The following is a 9,069-nucleotide window of genomic DNA, read 5'->3' on the forward strand; positions in this document are numbered from 1 at the left end:
CATTTGTTGGATACCAGAATCATATTTATCGATAGATATTTGATCGCAATACACAAGGAGACCATCCAAGAGTCGACAATTAATCATCATTAATGTTTTAGAGAGATTTCTCCCCAAATGCAGATCAAAATAGTGAGGATTAAGGATTATAACGCTTGCAACTAAATACGGGTATATGTAGCGTGAGGTCTCTTACGAGCAAGCACATCGCATAATCTTTTTTTACTTTTTAGAGAAAAAATTCACCCTGTATCTTTCTCCATCCACAACACACACACACACACACACACACACACAGCACACACACGACACACAGCACACCACACATCACACGACACCACACACACACACAGGGCTCGCGCGCACCGCACGAAACACCGAAAAATTCCCTTCTCTCTGTATCTTTCACCATCGCACACGAACACATCACGCGGCGCCACACCAAAGCGAACCACGCACACACCGCGCGCGCTCACCACCAATGACAATGGACCAATGACTCTCGTCTCCCTCCGTCCGTCTCAAATCACCACCGCGTCTCCTCTCTCTCTCTCTCTCTCTCTCTCTCTCTCTCTCTCTGCGTCCGTCCCTACACCTCCTTCGTCTCTCTCTCTCTCTCTCTCTCTCTCCTCTCTTCTCTCTCTCTTTCCTCTTCTCTCTCTCTCCCTGCTCTCACTCACTCTCTAACACCCACACCCACTCACATACGCGCACGTATTTGGCAATAACGGGTCGCTACCTCCGGATCACCCGGCCTCACCAGCACCCTTAGTTCTGCGGAACACCTAGCGTATTAAACCGCCTCCACTGACGCCCAGCAGCTTTATCTATCCTCCAAGAGACCGCGTGACGAATAATAAAGGACGACATCTAGACAATTGTCGATAGTCTGAACTTTCAGGGAGTCCCGTTATATTTAAACGAATTTCTTGCCCAAAGCTGTTGTGCTAGATGCCTTATAAAACATGTTCTGTTCAACCACAAGGTTCCGTTTTATCAAGATTGTTTCTAGTGTTTTTTTTTACCGCCCACAAAACAATAAACGGTTAGATTCGATTACTATTAACTACAACGGAGCATCGCTACTCAGCTGTTACACGGAGCACATCTTCGCACTCAAATAGATATGTTAGGGCCACACGTTGAAAAAACGTAAGCCTCCCAGACGTAGCATAGTTAGCACACGCTTATAATAGCAGGAGCTTAAACGGTGGGAAGCAATATCATCAAACATATCAGTCGGAATACAATTCCTGTTTATAAAAAATATAAAAAAAAATTATCATTAAATCAAAACCCATCGAGCTGCCTTAGCTCAGGGTCTTTCCCATCTCCGTTGAATAATGCCTACACCTAGCGGAGCAATAAAATAGTAGCGGGTTTGATATGCGATCTTGATCAGTTAACAGGAACTCATTGACAGGAGAGCAAATCATGAGAGCTGTTGGTCTTCTTTGGCTATGTCTGCGCGTAAGCCCTGCCCATGAGAGAGGCAATATCGAACATGATCATTGAACAACCGAGGCTGAGATGTACCAAGCGTTTAAGAGGCGTCATAGGTTAGATTAAGCAAAGAGAAGAAGTGAACGAAGAGGAGGTAAAATAGAAACCGCCGAAATAAATTCGATGCAACATATAGAAGCGTTGGAATTCTTCATAAAACTTGTCGCTTTCTCATTCTACTTAGTAAAGTCCCTCACGATATTTTCAGAGGCGGCCTTGACCAATTTGTTTTGAAGGTGACATCAAGGCTGCAGAGCGCGTGAGATACTTAATGGAGTACGACCAACACGATTTGTAAATTCTAATGCCCAACGCAATCTTTAATATGCCGCTCTGTCGCCTTCTTTTTAAGCGGAGTCAATCCGACTGAAGGCGGTCATCATTGGCGAACTACAGGTGGCCGCAACGCCGCAAAATTAGTACCCGTATGGTGCCTTGATAAACGATTGTGTGAGTATGGTGAAATAATTGATTTGGTTCGATCGTTTTTTTCCCAGTTGTGCCCATTTTTATTAATGCACGCACATTCATTTCACTGCATTGACATTGGGGTTTAATAACGGATGCATGGCTATAAGGTCGACATAACCAATATGTAGCCTATAGCTGGTAGTTAATGCTTGCATAGCTTGTGTTTCCCACCGCGACCTGACGCCTTCCGTGTGGACGATTACCAACAGGCCTTTAAATTATTTTAAAGTTAGAATGTTGTTTCATTATTTGTCTAAGCCGGAATATCCCGTGCGGGATAATCCATCGTATGCGGATCAATGTCAGGTGAGTGGGAAGGCGTGGGGAGAGGTGGTCTGTGACACAACCCTAGTTCATGTGGAACAATTGTAGACAGACTGCGGCAAAATGCAATTGCTAAGGATCAGCACAAAGACTAATAGCCGCCAATATGGTTAGAAGGAGAGTTTGGCAGAGACTAAACGTCACCAAAAACAGACAAATAAATGAATGTGACACATGAGGGACGTTCTGGCACGAACCTTTCGTCAATAGTGATTGATGTAAAAACTTTTCTAGTTTTCCTGCCCGCCAATAAAAAGGTAAGAAGCTTTATTGAAAGGTGGAGGCTAATAGAACCAAGGTAAAAAAATTGCTTAAATGCTATAACCCCACCTAGCTTGGCTCACGATTGGACTTTCCTGGCTTTATTTCAGCCCGCCGTTAATTCACGGCTACTCAGTTGCATGACTGCGCTCCAGTATTGCTGCCTCTGAAAGACGCTAAGAGTGCCGCTTATGCTATTTCCTCAGGGCTACCCAACTCTCGACGCGCATCAATGCAGCCAGTGCGAGTACAACAAGCACACGCTGCATCCGCTGTGCGAGGACTACAGAGACAGGACTACGCTCACATATCACGTAGTTACGGACGCCGTAGTTATTCGCCTAACCCCTGTGTCCCATCTTTATAACCCCCACCTGACAACATCTTCTCCCAGGTAAAAACGAACGGCAAGCGATACTACGATATACGATGCCGGAAAACGTTACAAAGTGGATTTACGTCACGTAAATAGTAAATTATTAAAAAAACATTTCCCAGTCTTTCTACCAATAAAGCTGAGTCTAGTTCAGTTATTTTTTATTGTACCCACAGTTCTCTGCATTATACTTCCATATTTTAGCTATATTGCTTCGATTGTACACCATATTACACTCGGTGACCTCATACATAGCCCATTAGCAAGCCAATTTAATGCTCAGAACATAAGTATCAACGTCAGGTTTTTTTTGGATTTTTAAACTAGTGAGAAAACAATGCTTTATCAGCGCAAGAATTGACGATACGTTTAGTCCCGTTAGCTTTTCTTATGTTATAGTGTTACAAAATGGCAAACAAATTTTTTTACAAATTTTACATAGAAAATTCGTAGACGTAGTCAATTTAACGATTGTGAAACATAATGTCGCTGTAAAGCACTTCGATTGATTTCCTCCTTCGCAGATGTTGGTCGTACGTCGCGAAGGCTCGGTGTAAAGCAAGACATCTCTCTGGGGGACCGGCTCGCTGAGTACAACCAGCACGGCCATACATGAAATGCATGCACTGCTCGCGATTCCATCACACTCAGTGCCCTACTGCACCGCGACTACTACGTCAATATTCTAGCTACGAAAAACAGTATCCAGGTAAGCATCCAAAATCGTACTTTCAGTCCGCCCACAGACGCGCATTAGCTCCTTGTAGCGACCTGACTACAAGTGAATCTGAGCCAGGATATTAACGCGGTGGATGCTTACAACGACTGTAGCTTCCATAGGAGGCAAAGTAGGGTTGCGGAGGCCAGCTTCAACTCACGGATTTTAGGAAAACAATACGCCTAATGATTTTTAATGACCTTAGATTTCTCACATGAACGTGCATAGAGAGATTATCATGCAACTTATTCTATCGGTTTGTTTATTTGTTTATAGATTCAGCGTATAACTTTGACAAATATCGATTGAAACTGTGATCGACCCTGTTATGGCGTTACTTACGACTTAGGACTGCGATCATGCCATTACGACTGACCTACTCCTTCTCTTAAGAACAACGATACGACCATCACCGCAAGACTGATCCTTCCTGCTAACACACCACTGCGGACAGCCTTTCGTTAGCGTGGTTTCAGGCAGTCCGACCTATTGACAAGCTGGAAACTCTATTACAACTGTTATAATAACATGCTGTACGCCGATTTGACATTGTGTCGCGCACAATCCCAAACTGGTGTTACTGACTCAGAAGAATATTGTAATAATCTTCGTTTAAATAATTCACATTCACGACAATTCCTTCGTAATATCTTGGAATTAATCTCTAAGCAGTATTACAATTTTAATATCGAATCCAGTCTATTTAAATGCATCTACGTCCCCGATCTTTATGCCCCCTCGTTAAGTTTTTTGGTTGAAATTTAATCGTGGTCAATATATTAACAAAGTTTTACATGACGATTTCCGATGACATTTCCCACAATCATGCTGGTCTATACTGACTCAGAAGAGTATTGTAATAATCTTCGTTAAATAATCCACATTCGCGACAATTCCTTCGTAATATATTGGTAATTAATCTTTAAGATTATTACATTTTAATAATTAATCCAGTCTATTTAAATCATCGCGAGCTTTATTGCCCTCGTAAAGTTGTTGCTGTGAGAATTAATGGTGTCAATATATTGAATTAAATTTACAGATAGCAGCCAAGTGGATTTGTGTAATATGTTGTATATTGCTTTTAAAAACATACGGCTAGGTAGGGTTGAAATGAAATTCGAGGACTGGGGGGATACTCGCGCTGTAGAGTTAGTGTCATCGTGATCGCGTTTTTCTAGAAAACTGGATTATTGAGTCCGCACGTTCAAGGGAATGCATACTCATCATTCAAAATGTCTTCGCAATATATGCATAGATGCATGGTACTCACTCAAATCATCAGCAGAACCGCCTGGGCCTGGATGGATAAGTATTAATATGTCTTGGCTCTTAACCGTCACTGCTTCCAGTGGCACCAACAAATGCTTAAAAAGATCTCAATCACTTTCTAAAATTTAAAAAGAAGCATCTGTTTTAAAATTTTAGTGTCTAACGAATCGCCGCCGTAATGAAGGGCAGGCATACGATTTGCCCATAAAGGATGACAGGTTAATCTGTGTTAGACCCTAGCTCCACCTTAGCTCTTTGCTATCCCGCTACCATTATCTCTATAGCATAGTGAATGGCGTCCTACGAGCTCGAGTACGTGGAGACCGTGCGTACGATACGATGACTCCACAAAAGCCACCAGAATAGAATTGAGATAAAAATTCTGCGAAGCATATTAAAACCGCAGAAACAATAGCCGGCACAGAGCCGCTCACTAAAGTTGTCAGATAACCAAAGCGATTCGTTGCCAGCGGAAGTACCTGCGTCGCTGTCAAGGACCGCAGCTGCTCATCATATTAAGCCGGCGTTCACACGTAGCAAGAAATCGGGTATTTAGCGTTTCAACGAGGCCAAAATGCGCGTCAAGAAAATACGGTATCTAAACAAATCGGTATTGATGTAAGATACGCGGCTTCCCAGATCCCGAAGTATTTGCCGCTGCTTCGATAAATACCGGATTTTTTGGACCCCGCATCTGTCCTCGTGTGAACGCTAAAGTACCGGATTTGCTGAAGCCCGCGTATTTTATAGACGTGCGTCGCGTCGACAGTTCCAGGTTAACGCGAGTGCGAACTTCACTGCGAGCGCGACCAGTTCTACGTATTTATCGGCAGTTGGTCGCATTGCATCATGTTTATTTCACATTTTGTCTCGGCTTGATTGTTTTAAGCAGCTCGCCCAGGTCGCAAATACCGCTTATTTCTGAGCGCGAAGTCAGGCGCTTGTGGAAAACTGTGATACGCTCGCCGCGTATTTGCTCTCAGCATCGGTGATGGTCGCAAAATACCGTATTCATAAAGACGCACGGTCTCGGTGAAGGATTCTACGTGTCTAGGTCTTCGGGGAGGAGCCCGCGCAGCCTTATCGACATAACGCGAACGCCTTCTGCCAGGATAGCTGCATGCTGTGCATCTGTTCAAGACACAGTTCCGCGTAACGAAACCCTAGCATGCAGAACGCTTTAACATTTACTAGAAAAGTAAGAGGCTGCTACGAGGATGGTAGTCTCTCGGATTGTGCTCCTTGTTGCTTAGGGGAAAGTAAACATTTCTGCTCGTTACATATTAGACGACAACAACGACCGAATTAATACTGTACAGCGATAATTAATTTTAAACGTGACAATGCCATTTCTCATTGCCAGCAGTTTATACGTTTTATATTAGAAGTCGGCAAGTATACGAATTGAGAATTATAATACTTCCTCTCGAGAAACATCATTGCAATGGAGACGTAAATCTCTTTCAACACAAACTAGTTCTGCTGATAAATAGTTTCGGTTGAAAACATTCAGCGGAGAATGCAAAGACGCGCGACTCGTTGGTTTTGCGCCAAAAAGTAAGGCTTTCACTGGTTTCTTAGACCCGACATCCTATGACATGGTTGTGAGAAAGGCTCCAGATCTCTTATATTTTAAAATGTGTTATCTGGAGACGCGCACTATTAATTTCATGTTGATGATTCTGTTCCGTGTGAACTCATATTTAATCCAGATTAGTGTGAATCTAAAAGTGCTAACGCAACCAAACAATTAGGATATTAAATATGCATGAGTGATATCTCATGGTTCACTTTCCCACCCCATCCTCCATCGCCAATCTAGAGTTCATGTACTTCCGTCTGCGTGATTTTTGCTATGGCGAACGTGCTGCCACCTGGTATGACCACCCCTCAGTCTACCTTTATGAGCCTCACAATTATAAAAGAGCAGATATTTTATTGGCATTTTCGCGCATGTCTTGTTGAATGGTTGCTCATTCGGATATAGATGCACAAGGAGGTTTTCGGAAACAAGCAAGTTTAACAAAAGAATTCATTTGGTTGATATCAAGTAATTCATATTATTCGATAGCATATTTGATTCGCATACAACAGGCAGCCATCAAAGATCGGGGACAATTGGGAATCTATTAATGTTCAGAAGAGATTTCTCCCAATCAATCAATACTATGAAGATTCATAACAGCCTTGCACTAATACCGGTATACTGTAGTGCGTTGAGTGTCTTCTTACGAGCAGTACATCGCATAATTTTTTTAACTTTCCAGAGAAAAATTTACCCTGTATCTTTCTCTCCATCAGCATCACACGATCACACATCACACACACACCACACACACACACACACACACACCCACACACACACACACACACACAGGCGCGCGCGCACGCACGAACAGCCGCAAAAATTCCCCTTCTCTCCTGTACTTTCACATCGCACACGAAACAACGCCGACGGCGCGCACAACAAACGACACCAACGCACACGGACGCGCGCGGCGCGTAACAACACAATGACAATGCAATGACTCTCTCTCCCTCCGTCCGTCTCTACACCCACCTTCTCTCTCTCTCTCTCTCTCTCTCTCATCGTCCGTCCCTACACCCTCCCTCTCTCTCTCTCTCTCTCTCTCTCTCTCTCTCTCTCTTCGTCCGTCCCTACACCCTCCTTCTCTCTCTCTCCCTGTCTCACTCACTCTCTAACACCCACACCCACTCACACACGCGCACGTATTTGACAATAAACGTGTTTGCGAACACTAGCGTATATACCCGCTCACTGACGCAGCAGTTTACTTCCTTCAAGCGTTACGAATAATAAAGACGATCATCTAGACATTGTCGATAGTCTAACTTTCAGAGAGCGTTAATTAACCGATTTCTTGCAAAGCTGTTGTGCTAGATGCTATAAAACCTGTTCTGTTCACTTTCCTTTTCACACCACAAGGTTCGTTATCCAAGATTATTTCTATGTCATCTTTTACCTCACAAAACTAATAACGGTTAGATTCGATTACTATTAATCTACAACGGAGCTTCGCTACTCAGCTGTTACACTGAACAACATTCTCACACTCAATATAAATTAAGGCACACGTAAACAACGTAGGTGTTGCTTACGTTGAAGGAATTTAAGCCGCCCAGACGTAGCAATATAGCAACTGTTATAATAGAGGAGCTTAATAACGGGGAAAGCAATATCATCGAAACATATCATCGAACAAATTCTGTTATCCCCATGCAGCTGCTTAGCTCAGGGTCTTTCCCATCTCCGTGTGATGATGTACACACAAGTGAATCTCATCGCTATCATTCCCCTATTAATGTGCTTACGATCCAAATATATAGCGGAGCAATAAATAGAGCGGGTTGATAGCGATCTGATCAGTTAACAGGAACTCATTGACAGGAGAGCAATCATGAGAACTGTGGTCTTCTTGCTATGTCTGGGCGTAGCCCTGGCCCACGAGAGAGGCAATATCGAACATATCATTGAGATCAACCGAGGTGAGTATGTTACCAAGCGTTTAAGAGGCGTCATAGTTAGATAGAAAGAGAAGTGGAACGAAGAGGAGTAAAATAGAAACGCGAAATAAATTCGATGGAACATATAGAAGCGTTGGAATCTTCATAAACTTATCGCTTTCTCATTCTACTTGTAAAGTTCCTGACGTGATATTTTTCAGAGGCCGGCCATGACAATCTGTTTGAAGGTGACATCAAGGTTGCAGAGGTGAGTATACTGAATTATTACGACTCAACACGATTTGTAGAATGTCCATGCCAACGCAATCTTCAATATCGCGCTGTCGCTTCTTTTAAGGGTGTCAATCCACGAGGCGGTGTCATTGGCGAATACTACAGGTGGCCGAACGCAATAGTACCGTATGTGCTTGATAACGACTTGTGTGAGTATGTTGAAATAATTGATTTGGTTCGACTCGTTGTTTTCCCAGTTGTGCCCATTTTTATTTTAATGCACGCACATTCATTTCACTTCATTGACATTTGTTTAACAACGGATGCATGTAAGGGACATAACCAATATGTAGCTTATAGCTGGTAGCTAATCTTGATACTTGTGTTTCCCACCGGACCTGACGCCGTGTGGACATTCCAACAGGCTTTAATTATTAAAGTTATA

This window comes from Priapulus caudatus, unplaced genomic scaffold (assembly GCF_000485595.1).
Source record: "Priapulus caudatus unplaced genomic scaffold, Priapulus_caudatus-5.0.1 Scaffold160, whole genome shotgun sequence".
Lineage (NCBI taxonomy): Eukaryota > Metazoa > Priapulida > Priapulimorpha > Priapulimorphida > Priapulidae > Priapulus > Priapulus caudatus.